We start from the raw sequence: 15,745 nt of genomic DNA on the forward strand, positions 1-15,745 counted from the left end.
AAATGTGAATAGAATATTTTATCTTCTTAATCCAATAAAGAATATGTCTTATGGTGCCAGATCTGTGCGCTCTCTTTTTTGTTTTTATGTTTTGAAGTTTTTTTTTTTCAGCTTTTTTCATTCCTCGTGCTATTAACAGAAAGCTTGGTGCATGCTGAACTTTTACAGAACTATACTTCTGAAAAATGCCCAAAAATGGTTGGTTAAGCATGGAGTTAACGAGTTTCTCAATAATTCAATTTAATAGCCAGTTTGCAATAGCTTTGTAAATACTTAATGGAGCGCCGCTGCAAGCGCCGATGATGCGGCTCTGGTGGACCCACTTTAAACAGGCTGCAGGCGTAAATGCTAATGCAATGCAGTTGAAATATACTGGCTAAGGGCTGCGCGCCTCAAAACCTATCCAGGTGCGAGAGCGATGAAAAGCGGCCTCAGCCTTAGCTCCTCCTGATAGGCCACGCCCTCTGACACATTTCCCACTGCCCCAGGGGCTTAGTCATAGGGCAAAATGCATCAGAGGGCATTGCCTATTGGGAGGAGCTAAGGCAGGGGTTGCTTTTCATCTCTCTTGCACCTGGAATGGTTTTGAGGTGTGCAGCATTTACCCAAGTTTGCAGCAGTTGTCATTTAGGGCCCAGGTTGGTGTCATACATTTACATAGGACTAAAGTGCTAATGCACACCTACTACCAGTAGCTCCACTAGATCCTATAAAAATCAGAAATTAAGTTCAGTGTAGATGGATGCAGGTGAAAGGGGTTATCCGGAGCAAGAGGAATAAAGGGCAATCCAACCTGCCTGTCCAACAGCTACCAATAAATTCGCAAATTTATAGATCTCTGCCTGTCAGACTCTAAATCTGAAGGCAATTTCCTATTGCAGCGTGACTGTGCCCTTGTGCACAAAGCCAGCTCCATAGAGACATGGATTGATGAGTTTGATGTGGAGGAACTCAAGTAGTCTACAAAGAGGCCTGAACTCCATTCTACTAAACACTGATTGCTAGCCAGATCTTCTCATCCAACATCAGTACCTGACCTCATAATTGCTCTTTTGGCTAAATAGGCTAAATAGGCTTTAATTCTCACACACATTCCAACATTTTGTTTGTAGTCTTCTTAGAAGCCTGGAGACTGTTATACAAGGGAAAGGGTTGCAATTCCATATTAAGTCTCTAGGCTACCCTAAACACATGGGGAAAGGCACTTGACAGGTTGGGCTGGAAGGCAGGAAAAAGGTTGAGAAAGGTCAGGGAATAGTTTAAGGATATAATGTAGGGAACAGGGATGAGGTGGTTATAACCGGGAAACCTTGAGGAAAACAGCAAGGTGAGCAATTTGACCCACCCTCTTGGTAATAGTGTGGTTATGGCAATGATTAAAACATTTGGGGAACTGAGGTAAAGGAAGAGGATGGGCTACTTGTGGGGCATGTTGTATTTTTGTCATAACATCTACAGGTCTTTGATTTTGCTGAAAAAGTAGGCTTCTTGGCAATGTTTGGATAGATGGTTTAACCTTAATGGTCACAGATATGTACGATTGTGTAGTGTTCATGAAGGCAGTAATTACTAAGGTTTATTCCAGGTAAACAATTGTGTAAAATGACTTGTGTGTACACACCAAGCTGGTTGTGAATGGCTGGTGGGGGTTTACAACTGAACATGACATTGGGTGGCGCTGTCAAGGACCTGGCTTTAATGCTTGCATTAAATGATGCCATTATTATTATAATGTTATTTAATAAAAGCTGTGGACATAAAACTCCAATGAAAATAACTTGTGTCATGGGGGTTGATTTACTAAAACTGGAGATTGCAAAATCTGGTGCAGCTGTACATGGTAGCCAATCAGCTTCTAACTTCAGCTTGTTTAATTAAGCTTTGACAGAATAAAAAAAAAAATAAAAAAACTGGAAGCTGATTTGTTTAAATGCAGAGCTGCACCAGATTTTAAACTCTCTAGTTTTAGTATGGTGCTATGGTCACTTGCCTGCAAACATTTAGCCATATAGTGTAGACAAAATAGCGCTAAGCATGAGCATCCTAAATGTAGAAGAAGAAGAGTCACCAGCACCCAATTGAAGATCAAGGAATAATGTAGATTCTAGAAGAATATAGACGAAGAATAATCACCAGAACTCAAATGATGAAGAAGAGTCACCAGAACTCAAATGAAGATCACAAACCAACATAGTTTTTAGTCATATCTTCCCACATCAGTCAACTATAACCAATGTTCTGGGGCCTCTCAGAATCCCTTCCTCACGATGATACAGTGACAGCAATCAATGTGTCGCCTTTAGGGACCCTGTAAACATTGACTGCATCTGACTGATATGATGTGATAGGAATAAATCTACATTATTTATTTATCGTCAATCTGGTCCTGGATAATCTTCTTCTTCTATATTCTACATTATTTCTTGAACTTCCTTTGGGTCCTGATGACTCTTCTTCCTCTATATTCTATGTTATTTCTTGATCTTTAATTGAGTGCTGGTGACTCTTCTATACTCTTCCACATTCTGTGTTATTTCTTGATCTTCAGTTGGGTGCTGGTGACTCTTCTCCCTCTTCTAGATTCTTCTATATTCTACATTATTTACTTTTGAGTGCTGGTGACCCTTCTTCGTCTTCTATAGTCTTCTACATTCTCTGTTATTTTTTGATCTTCAATTGAGTGCTGTTGACTCTTTTATCTAAATTCTTCAATATTCAATGTTATTTCTTGATCTTCAGTTGGGTACTGATGAATCTTCTCCTTCTAGATTCTTCCAAATTTTATATTATTTCTCGATCTTCAGTTGGGTGATGGTGACTCTTCTTCCTCTTCTAAATTCTTCTATATTCTATGCTATTTCTTGATCATTAATTGAGTGCTGGTGACTCTTTTTCTATAGTCTTCTACATTCTACGTTATTTCTTGATCTTCACTTGAGTGCTGGTGACTCTTCATCTTATAGTCTTCTATTTTCTACATTATTTAATTAATCTTCAATTCAGTGATGGTGGCTTTTCTTCTTCTTTATTCTATGTTATTTCTTGATCTTCAATTGAGTGATAGGGACTCTTCTTCTCTTTATGTGTTTTTGCATGACGCCAGCCACTGCTGTCACTACGATCCCTGTCCGGTTACATTGGTGTCAACACTGTATAGAGTGCAACCCATTACTGTACTATTCTAAATTCAGAAGGACTGAATCAGATGTCCTTGTGACCCAATGCACACTGTCAACCAGCAGGTCTCTGATGTTCCTAGGGTAACACCAGCTTACTTCCTGTGAAGACACCAGATGAGGAAGGAACCACCGAGCCCAAAGCTGGCCATACATGGGTCAAAATTAGGCCACTTCAGCAGGAACCAGAAGGATTTCGATCCATGTATGGCCATTCCCCTTCATGAGAAATCAATCTATTAATCAGCTTCTCATGAACTTCATGAACTGTCTAGTTGGAAATTTTTGCTTTGATCAACACATGCAGCTAATTGGCTGCAGCGCTGATCAGTGTATTCTGACTGTCAGAATACAAAGACACAGCAGGGAGGATTCTCCCATTCATCTTGAATGTGTGGATGTGGGAACGATTCAGAATTGCCAGCTTTAGAGACAATAGAAGTCCATAACACCAAGTCTTATATGTCTTACATACAATTACAAAGAGCTTTAGAAAATGTAGATGCAATAGTTATCAGTTTATAATAATCCTATTCCGTGTTGATTTTTTCTATATCCTCACCCTGTTCATACAACTTAATTAATAGCAAAGAAAAATTGCATGCATATCTGTATACAAGCAAATATATACCGTACATATATCCTGAGCAACAAATAGCCCAGGGGGGTATTCCCACATGAAGGTTTTAACAACATGCAAATAATGTGTGCGAGTAATGTATATGATATACGCATCTGGCAATTATCAGTGGAACAAAATATTTACCATCAGCATCAGTAAAATGAGAGTGAGAGCCGGAGCACTATATTAGCATTTTATAATGGGTTTTAATGAAATATAGCCCATTGCTTTCAGTCAGAGGAAATCCTGCAGATTGCAAACACATGGACAAATTGAAATGCCTACACGACTTACTTCCTCTCCATCTCCTCTTACAATGAACTAATTGTCAGTGTAGAGAATGCAATTGTGGGTTACTGATTGGTATTCATATAGGTGATTGTTTAAATTTTAAAAAATACCTGTAATGTTCAGTCACTCGTGTATATTAGATTGATACATCTATAAAATCATTGTCATGCTATATAGCCTTAACCCCTTCTCACCCGCAATCTACCGTATATATGTGAGTATAGGCCGACCCGAATATAAGCTGAGGCACCTAATTTTACCACAAAAAACTGGGAAAACTTATTGACTAGAGTATAAGCCTAGGGTGGGAAAATGCAGCAGCTATTGGGTAAACAATGCCCCATCTGCAGCCTCACTGTGCCCATTTGCAGCCTCACTGTGCCCATTTTCAGCCTCATTGTGCCCATTTGCAGCCTCACTGTGCCCATTTGCAGCCTCACTGTGCCCATTTTCAGCCTCATTGTGCCCATTTGCAGCCTCACTGTGCCCATTTGCAGCCTCTTTGTGCCCATTTGCAGCCTCTTTGTGCCCATTTGCAGTCTCACTGTGCCCATTTGCAGCCTCCATTTGCCCATTTGCAGCCTCACTGTGCCCATTTGCAGCCTCATTGTGCCCATTTGCAGCCATACCTTTGATTACTAAAACAGCGGGTGTCTCCCTCTGTGTTATGCAGTCTGTTCGTTGGCTGTCCATTGTAACAAAGCCCGCCTCCTTCTCGTCCATGATAGAACACTGATACAGTTTCCCAGCATTGTATCAGTGTTCCTCTATCACGGACGAGGAGGAGGCAGGGCTTTGTTACAAAGGACATCACTGAACAGACTGCATAACACAGGTGGAGACACTCGCTGTTTTAGTAATCAAAGGTACGGCTGCAAATGGGCACAATGAGGCTGCAAATGGGCACAGTGAGGCTACAAATGAGCACAGTGAGGCTGCAAATGGGCACAGTAAGGCTGCAAATGGGCACAGTAAGGCTGCAAATGGGCACAAAGAGGCTGCAAATGGGCGCAAAGAGGCTGCAAATGGGCACAGTGAGGCTGCAAATGGGCACAGTGAGGCTGCATCCCCACTCAAGACCCCCATTCGAGACCCTGACTTGAGTATAAGCTGAGGAGGGGTTTTCAGCCTAAAAAATGGGCTGAAAAACTCAGCTTATACTCGAGTATATACGGTATATATTAACATTGCCTGGCATGATGCCCCATGATGAGAATACCTGGATATACGTTCTCCCCTTTGAAAACCAGTAGCTGACACTTTGAGTGGCTGCCGCCTCTCAATTATAGCTGACAGCTATGGTCATCAATGGCCATTGGACCAATGATACTGGTTCTTGACCATGTGATCACATGCAGGCTAAAGGCTCCATTGACAAAAAATGAAAGCCTACCACCTTCAGGCTATAATGGTTATCTGCGGTGGCATCTATTTAAAGCAGAATTAAACTCCACATTTTGAAAAATTGTTTTTATAATAGAAGAGGTGGTCTCTTCTGTCATAGATGCTTCTCCCTGCCTGTCAGCAGTAATGTACACTGAGCCACATGTGCACCAGAGAATGTGTGCATGTGTGCATGCGTGAGAGTGACGTCATCACGCTGGTCATTCAAGTGACTGACCAGAGTGAACCTGGAAAGAAGAGCGAGGATGGAAGTGCCCTGGACCAGTGGTGCATACTAGCACATTATGGCATACACCACCTGGGAGCCCATTAAAAAATAAAAATAAATGGAGTTTAATTCTGCTTAATAGATAAAAAAACACACACATTTTCACATTTGTCAGCCTATAATAAAAACAGAACAGTTTTTTTTTTCTACAAAATAAACATCTTATATGGCCTTAAACATATCTAGAATTCAAGTATGCAAATTAGCCATAGAGGTAATGTTAAGTTGACAAGCACTTTCCAAAACCATGGACATTATGGTCCCAAAAATTCAGGGACAATGTTAGCCCTGCCCATGGTCCACAGTTCATCCACCAACTTTCTTGGTGGGCATGCTCCATTTCTAAATATGCAGAGACCGCTCATCACACCTACTTCATGGGTTTGTCCTTCCCAGAGCCCGCCTGTAAATATGCTAGGGCCACCAACTCAAGGCCCTAATTCCTGCAGTTAATGATTTTTTGAGTTACTGCACATGTGCAGTAACTAAAAAAAGCAATTGATGCTGTAATCCCAGAACATGGGTCAGGACACAGCATTGGCAGGACAGAGGGACAAAATGCAGGATGTCTCAGCAAATCAAGCATAGTTGGCGTATGTGTTTATAAAAAGTTGCCATCTCTTTGTAGCTATAACAGTCTTTACTCTTCTAGAAAGGCTTTCCACAAGAATTTTGAGTGTGTCTGGGGAAGTGGGTGCCCATTAATCTAAAAGAACACGGATGTTGGATGAGAAGACCTGGCTTGCAATAGAGGTTCAAATTCGTCCCAAGGCTGTTTGATAGAGTTGACCTCTGAGCTCTGTGCAGACTATTCAAGTTCCTCTATGCCAAATTCATCAAACCATATCTTTATAGTGCTGGCTTTGTGCACAGAGGAACAGAAAAGGGCCTTCACCAAACTATTGCCACAGGACCTGATGTTGGATGAGAAGACCCAGCTGGTAGTCAATGTTCTATTTCATCTCTAAGGTGTTCAGGAGAATTAAGGTCAGAGCTTTGTGCAAAACACTCAAGTTCCTCCACACCGAAATGGTCAAACCATGTCTTTATGAAGCTGGCTTTATACAAGGGGCACAGTCATGTTGGAACAGAAAATGTCCCATCACCAAACTATTGCCGTAGGTACTGATGTTGGATGAAAGGACCCAGCTGGCAGTCAAAGTTCCATTTTATCCTAAAGGTGTTCAGTAGGATTAAGGTCAGGCTTTGTGCAGGACACTCAGGTTCCTCCACACCAAACTGGTAAAACCATGTCTTTATGAAGCTGGCATTGTACAAGGGGCACAGTCATGCTGGAACAGAAAAGGTTCCTTCACCAAACTATTGTCATAGGCACTGATGTTGGATGAGAAGACCCAGCTGGCAGTCAAAGCTCCATTTTATCCCAAAGGTGTTCAGTAGGGTTGAGATCAGGGCTTTGTGCAGGACACTCAAGTTCCTGAGCATCACACCTATATAAATGTGTTGGGCATCCCATTGCAAAACCATCGACATTAATATTGAAGTGACCCCCTTTGTGGATAAAGCAGCCCCCACTCTTCTTGGAAGGCTTCCCACAAGATCTTAGAGTGTCTCTGTGGTTATTCAGCCAAAAAAAAACTTTTGTGAGTTTAGAGAAGACCTGGCTCACACTCGACCATCCAATTCATCCAAATGGTGTTCAACAAGGTTGAGGTACAGGATGCTCAAGTTCCTCCACTCCAAACTGATCAAACTATGTCTTTATGGAGCTGGCTTTGTACAAGGGGCACAGACTTGCTGGAACAGAAAAAGCCCTTCACAAAACTATTGCCACAGGTACTAATGTTAGATGAGAAGACCCGTCTGGGTCTTCTCACAAGGGGCACAGTCAAGACAAGGGGCACAGCCATGCTGGGACAGAAAAGAACCTTACCACAAAGTTGGAAGCTCATTCCCTAAAATGTCTTTTTATGTTGTAGCATTAACAGTACCCTTCATTGAAAACTCCTAAACGTAATCATTAGGTGGGGGCTGTTCACATATTTTCAGCCATATAGGTAGGCGTGATGGTCAGATGGTCATATCCCGTAGCTCTCTTCCTAATTATACAATCTTAGGGCACTAAGATAGCTTGAATACTTTTGGTTATAGAGTATATTTCATGGCAAGTAAAGGCTCAGAATTTTACTACGCCTGTTGCGGAGAGCCCTTTTCTCCATGTTATTTTCCCCTAGAAGCAGTAGGTGGCAGTGTTTCATTTCGGAACGTTCTCTTCCCAGATCCATTGCGGAACTCTTTAATAGTCTGCGATGCAATGTTATATCCCAGGGTGAGCAGGCACTGCATCATTAACCATCCTGCCTACCTGGCCGCAACATTAGAGCGTGTCTTCCTCTAAGGTGACAAAAACTCATAATTAAATCATTTGGAACAAGTCTTCTTCTTCTCTTTTTTTTTCATTATTTTATTAAACTGCAAGAGGACAAAATAACAGCATTGCTGAATGAATTGGTAAACACATAAAGAATTTTTATTTTAAAGGTGAGGTCAACCGGGTCATTTTTTTTTTTTGTTCCTCGCTGCAAAATCCTTCATTGGTTTGCTTCAGAAATCCCAGATTTCAGCTAAGTTCTTGAAGCAAGGGGATGCACTGGAAATTATGAAAACACGTGTTTAGCCTGCGCTGTTTAAAGAGAACCTGTCGTAAAAGAAATGTGTAGGCCTCCATTCAACAACTTCATTAAAAAGTACTAATTGGCTGTTATAATATACTTTTTTGCTTTAATACTTTCCAGGTTGCTGACCTGAGGCAAGAGATAACTCCTAAATCGATTAACACTTTCCATGCAGTGACTAAGCAAGCGGCTAGATATTTTAGGCTAGTCATGGTACCCTCAACATTTTTCTCATGGAAGGTTCCTTTAAATAAGTATTTTTTTCAGGGCTTTTCAGCTTTAGCCTATAGTTGCATATAGGACATAACTTCTTGGCTTTAGCTGCATATAGAACATAACTTCTTGGCAGGTAATTAAGGGCCTATTTACCTCTTTATGACGCATTAGTGTACATACACTTTATTGCCAAAAGTACTGGGACGCCTGCCTTTACACGCACATAAATTCTAATGGCATCCCAGTCTTATGCCGCGTACACACAATCGGACTTTCTGCCAACAAAACCATGGATTTTTTGTTCGAAGGTTGTTGGCCCAAACTTCTCTTGCATACACACGGTCGCACAAATGTTGGCCAACAATTACTAACGTGGGAACACTGTGACGTACAAGACGTACGACGAACCGAGAAAAAAAGAAGTTCAATAGCCAGTGCGGCTCCTTCTGCTTGATTCCGAGCATGCGTGAACTTTTGTTGCGACGGACTTGTGTACACACGATTGGACTTTCCGACAACAAAGTTTCATTGGCGGAAAATTTTAGAACCTGCTAGCCAACATTTGTTGGCGGAAAGTCTGACAGCAAATGTTCGATGGAGCAACAACCTCACATCCAACATTTCCCATCGGAAAATCCCACCGTGTCTACGCGGCATAAGTCTGGGCGAGTTGGGGGTGGGGGAACTTGACTGGCCTGCACAGAGTCTTGACCTCAACCAAGCTCAACCGACCTGACCTGACCGTTAGAACACCTTTGGAATGAATTTGAGCGCAGACTAAGAGCCAGGCCTTGTCGTCCAACATCAGTGCCTGACCTCACAAATGCGCTTGTGGAAGAATGGTCAAACATTCCCATAGACACACTCCTAAACCTTTTGGACATCCTTCCCAGAAGAGTTGAAGCTGTTATAGCTGCAAAGGGTGGGCCAACTCAATATTGAACCCTACGGACTAAGACTGGGATGCCATTAAAGTTCATGTGCGTGTAAAGGCAGGCGTCCCAATACTTTTTGCATAATAGTGTACGTTAATGCATGTTATGTTGCGTGATAATATGCATTGTGTTAAGGCAGTCCATTTCCCTACACCTTCCTTCCAACCCCCTCTAGTCTATCCTTACAGACATTTTTCCCCATTACCTCGTAAAGCCAGATATGCTCACCGCGGATTGCCCCATCTAGACTCCCCGCTGCTGGTTCTGGTTTGAGGAACCGCTAATCCAGTGCTACAAGGGCGCCCCAAGATGCTGCCATCCGTTTGTGATGGCGTCTTCTCTCTTGAGGGTATTCTGCCATTGGCCATCCAAAAGGAAGTGTCCAAGCCATCTAAAGTGGACCCAGCAATGATGTGGACACCCAAAGAAGGATCTATCCAGGAAGTACACCGAGGAGGAGAGGGCTCAGGTCGGCTGCTTCACATGGCTGAGGCTTAAGGTAAGTAAAAAAGGGCATTTAGCAATGTTTTATTTACTTTTTACTAAAGTGATCAGTTAGAGGGGATTGGGAAAGAGGGATGAGAGGGGGATGTTTTCATTGCAGTGAAGGTCAGGTTGGACATTTTGTCATGCAATGGCATCCATTCCAGCGCGCTACAATGCAGATGCGTTGCCTAGGTATGTTGGTGTGTCTTCCAAAATAAATGCACCGCAATGCTTGTTCCACACACGTTACCGCAAAGTGTAAGTGTAAGTAGGCCCCCAAACATACATGTTTGCACCATGATCTTTCATAAGAAAGATCTTTAGTTGGTCATGTTTTTCAAAGCCTTTTGGTAAATAGGGCCATGTAAGGACACCTAACGATGGCAAAGCTTTCCAATGGGGATACAGACAAAGGCTAGTTTATAGTAGAGTGGTGTTGGGTTAAAACCCCTGTTAAGTTTTTATTGTTGTCTGTGACTTTCTGTCCTGGTGACATCCCCCCCATAAAGTGAGTTAAAAATGTTATCAATGAAGTCACAGACAGCAATAACAAACACATTGACAAAATGTTTGACTCTTCCCTACTGAACAAAAAAAAAAAGAGAAAAAAACCTTACTTGGAAGGACCCTTTATGAATTCACTTGAGCTGAACCACCCAACCACCCAGGAGATCACCAAATCAAAACATAGCTCCACCACTGTCCAGGTCGGTTGTTTGGCTCATCACTACTCATGACTTAAATGATGATCCTGATGTTCATAGTCGTGCGCACGGGGTGTGTCGGGTGTGCCTGAGCACACCTTAATCTCCCCACCTGTGCCAGCCAGGGCTTTTTTCTGGTGAAACTGCTGGGTTTGCTAATAGACACTCACTGGCAGTGACAGTGCTGCCAGTGAGACAATTTTGATTGGTATGTATACTCCTAGACTTACTCTATGAGAACTTCAGTCGCGGAGTAAGCTGACAGCTGGACGCATTTCCCGATGCTCCTTCTATAGTTCCGGCAAGTGATCTCTTACTGTAGGTGGTGGAGTGATACAGCTGCACTCCACCTGCCCTCCAGTGCCTCTTCTGCTGTCATGGGATAGGAGGTAAGCAGCACCTAGTGGGGAACATGGCCGAATCTAAAATCTAAAAAGGGGCACTGTGTCATACACTGATGTAAGGGCCACTGTGCCATGCTCTGATGTAAGGGGCACTGTGCATGCTCTGATGTAGGGGCGCTACTGTGCCGTTCTCTAATGTAAGGGGCACTGTGTCATGCTCTGATGTCAGGGCACTACTATGCCATGCTCTGATGAAAGGGGTCACTGTGCCATGCTCTGATGTCAGAGGGCACTACTGTGCCATGCTCTGATGTCAGGGGGCACTACTGTGCCATTCTCTGATTTTGGGGCACTACTGTGCCATGCTCTGACTTCAGGGGCACTGTACCATGCTCTGACTTCAGGGCACTACTGTACCATGCTCTGATGTAAGGGGTCACTGTGCCATGCTCTGATGTCAGGGGGCACTACTGTGCCATGCTCTGATGTCAGGGCACTACTGTGCCATGCACTGTGCCATGCTCTGATGTAAGGGACACTGTGTCATGCTCTGATGTTAGGTGCATGGTGTCATGCTCTGATGTCAGGGCACTACTGTGCTATGCTCTGATGTCAGGGCAATACTGTGCCATGCTCTGATGTCAGGGGGCACTGTGCCATGCTCTGATGTAAGGGACACTGTGTCATGCTCTGATGTAAGGGACACTGTGTCATGCTCTGATGTCAGGGGGGCACTGTGCCATGCTCTTATGTCAGGGGGGCACTGTGCCATGCTCTGATGTGAGGGGCACTGTGCCATGCTCTGATGTAAGGTGCACTGTGTCATGCTCTGATGTCCGGAAACTACTGTGCCATGCCCTGATGTCAGGGGGGCACTGTGTCATGCTCTGATGTAAGGGGCACTGTGCCATGCTCTGATGTAAGAGACACTGTGTCATGCTCTGATGTCAGGGGGGCACTGTGCCATGCTATCATGTTGGGGCACCACTTTGCCATGCTATGATGTCGGGGCACTACTGTGCCATGCTATGATGTCGGGGCACTACTGTACCATGCTCTGATGTAAGGGGCACTACTGTGTCATGCTCTGATGCCGGGGCACTGTTTCATGTGCTGATGTAAGGGACACTGTGCCATGCTCTTATGTTAGTGAAAACTGCCATACTCTGATGTAAGGGGGCACTCTGCCCCTCTGCGGGCAATCTGGTACTAACTGACACTGTCTGGCAGGGACACGAACTGACACTGATGTCACTAGTGACACTAATACAGTGATCAGTGATAATACTGTACAGTGTACTAATGCCAGGAAAAGGGTTAAAATCAAGGGGTTAACTGTGTGTCTATCAATGTGAAAAAGTGTGCTGCTTTTACTTACTAATCTGGCTGTTTTTTCTCCCTGCTTTTCAGGGAGAAGAAAGGGTGAGATCACTATTCCTATGTACACAGAGTTCTGTGTGTTTGTGTGAAATATATATATTTATAAAATCGGGTGTGTTTTAGCTTCTGTTTGGGGTGCACACCCTAATGCAATAGGCTGCGCACACCTATGCTGATGCTATTAGTGCCAATAAGACCACTGTGCCAAAAATGCCTTGTATCAAATCAGCAATTGTATGTGTAGCACCAGAAAAAAAACATTGTAAATATGTTTCAAATGTACAATTTCACTTGATTGTCAAAAATCCAATGTATTGGAAGGCGTGAAGGGCTGAAGATGAAGTCATTTGTCTGGTGTGGGTTCAAAGGAGACATTTCATTCCTCCCAGCTAACAGCTAAGATGAAGAAGAGCCTATCCGTGTGATAAAAAGATAGATAGATTGCTTTGCCCTGCCTCCAGAAGAAAATTATATTTGAGAGCTTAGGGAGCGAGAATTCAAATGTCCAGTCTAAATATTGAGCAGGGCCCAGCCAGTCCCTGGGAAGGGGTGCCCAGGTGGTTGCTGGTAGACATGTGCGCCGTCAATAAATTCGTTTTGTTTCATTCCTTTCCGTTTCGTATTAGTCGTTAATTTGTATTTCACAATTTGTGTCTGAAATTCAATTTGGATTTGTACGAAATATGAATTTTCGTTAGGTTCGTTAACTTTTCGTAACAATTATGAACATTCGTTATGATGAATTTAAAAAGCAAAAAAATACCTTTCTCAATATGGTAGTCATCAGACTCATTATGCTCATTATGAGGGGCTCCCACCATCCCTGTGCTGTGCTCATTATGAGGGGCTCCCACCATCCCTGTGCTGTGCTCATTATGAGGGGCTCCCACCATCCCCATGCTGTGCTGACTTCCTGGGTTTTTAAGTTCATCATAACGAATAATCGTAATTCTTATGACAATAATAAAATGATATTAACGAACATTATTTTGTCCAATTCTGAATCTCCCATCGACTACCAGTACCAGTCTCCCACTCCCATATTAAAAAAGGTAATTTTCCCAACCCTCACTCAGCAGTAGGGATGAGCTTCGAGTTCGAACATTGGCTGTTCGCAAGTGCGCCGAACAGCGAACAATTTGGGGTGTTCGCGGCAAATTCGAATGCCGCGGAACACCCTTTAAAAGTCTATGGGAGAAATCAAAAGTGCTAATTTTAAAGGCTTATATGCAAGTTATTGTCATAAAAAGTGTTTGGGGACCTGGGTCCTGCCCCAGGGGACAAGGATCAATGCAAAAAAAAGTTTTAAAAACTGAAGTTTTTTCAGGAGCAGTGATTTTAATAATGCTTAAAGTCAAACAATAAAAGTGTAATATCCCTTTAAATTTCGTAGCTGGGGGGTGTCTATAGTATGCCTGTAAAGGGGCGCATGTTTCCCGTGTTTAGAACAGTCTGACAGCAAAATGACATTTCGAAGGAAAAAAGCTATTTAAAACTACTCGCGGCTATTGCATTACCGGACCGACAATACACATAGAAGTTCATTGATAAAAACGGCATGGGAATTCCCCACAGGGGAACCCTGAACCAAAATTTAAAAAAAAAATGATGTGGGGGTCCCCCTAAATTCCATAACAGACCCTTCAGGTCTGGTATGGGTTTTAAGGGGAACCCCGCGCCAAAAAAAAAAACGGCGTGGGCCCCCCCAAAAATCCATACCAGACCCTTATCCGAGCACGCAACCTGGCAGGCTGCAGGAAAAGAGGGGGGGACGAGAGAGCGCCCCCCCTGAACCATACCAGGCCACATGCCCTTAACATTGGGAGGGTGCTTTGGGGTAGCCCCCCAAAACACCTTGTCCCCATGTTGATGAGGACAAGGGCCTCATCCCCACAACCTTGGCCAGTGGTTGTGGGGGTCTGCGGGCGGGGGGCTTATCGGAATCTGGAAGCCCCCTTTAACAAGGGGACCCCCAGATCCCGGCCCCCCTGTGTGAAATGGTAAGGGGGTACCATTTCACTAAAAAACTGTCAAAAATGTTAAAAATGACAAGAGACAGTTTTTGACAATTCCTTTATTTAGATTCTTCTTCTTTCTTCTATCTTCCTTCATCTTCTTCTTCTTCTTCTGGTTCTTCTGGCTCTTCTGGTTCTTCCTCCGGCGTTCTCGTCCAGCATCTCCTCCGCGGCGTCTTCTATCTTCTTCTCCTCGGGCTGCTCCGCACCCATGGCATGGGGGGAGGCTCCCGCTCTTCTCTTCATCTTCATCTTCTTCATCTTCTTCTTTTCTTCTCTTCTTCTCTTCTTCATTTACTTCTCCGGGCCGCTCCACATCCATGCTGGCATGGAGGGAGGCTCCTGCTGTGTGACGGCGTCTCCTCGTCTGACGGTTCATAAATAACGGGGGGCAGGGCCACCCGGTGACCCCGCCCCCCTCTGACGCACGGTGACTTGACGGGACTTCCCTGTGACGTCACGGGGAATGCCACAGGGAAGTCCCGTCATGTCCCGTGCGTCAGAGGGGGGCGGGGTCACCGGGTGACCCCGCCCCCGTTATTTAAGAACCGTCAGATGGGGAGACGCCGTCACACAGCGGGAGCCTCCCTCCATGCCAGCATGGATGCGGAGCGGCCCGGAGAAGAAAATGAAGAAGAGAAGAAGAGAAGAAAAGAAGAAGATGAAGAAGATGAAGAGAAGAGCGGGAGCCTCCCCCCATGCCATGGGTGCGGAGCGGCCCGAGGAGAAGAAGATAGAAGATGCCGCGGAGGAGATGCTGGACGAGAACGCCGGAGGAAGAACCAGAAGAGCCAGAAGAACCAGAAGAAGAAGAACAAGAAGATGAAGGAAGATAGAAGAAAGAAGAATAATTTAAATAAAGGAATTGTCAAAAACTGTCTCTTGTCATTTTTAAAATTTTTGACAGTTTTTTAGTGAAATGGTAGGGGTACAAGTACCCCCTGACCATTTCACACAGGGGGGGCCGGGATCTGGGGGTCCCCTTGTTAAAGGGGGCTTCCAGATTCCGATAAGCCCCTCGCCCGCAGACCCCCACAACCACCGGCCAGGGTTGTGGGGATGAGGCCCTTGTCCTCATCAACATGGGGACAAGGTGTTTTGGGGGGCTACCCCAAAGCACCCTCCCAATGTTGAGGGCATGTGGCCTGGTACGGTTCAGGAGGGGGGGGCTCTCTCGTCCCCCCCTCTTTTCCTGCGGCCTGCCAGGTTGCGTGCTCGGATAAGGGTCTGGTATGGATTTTTGGGGTGACCCCACGCCATTTTTTTTG

This window comes from Aquarana catesbeiana, linkage group LG09 (genome assembly GCF_042186555.1).
Source record: "Aquarana catesbeiana isolate 2022-GZ linkage group LG09, ASM4218655v1, whole genome shotgun sequence".
NCBI lineage: Eukaryota > Metazoa > Chordata > Amphibia > Anura > Ranidae > Aquarana > Aquarana catesbeiana.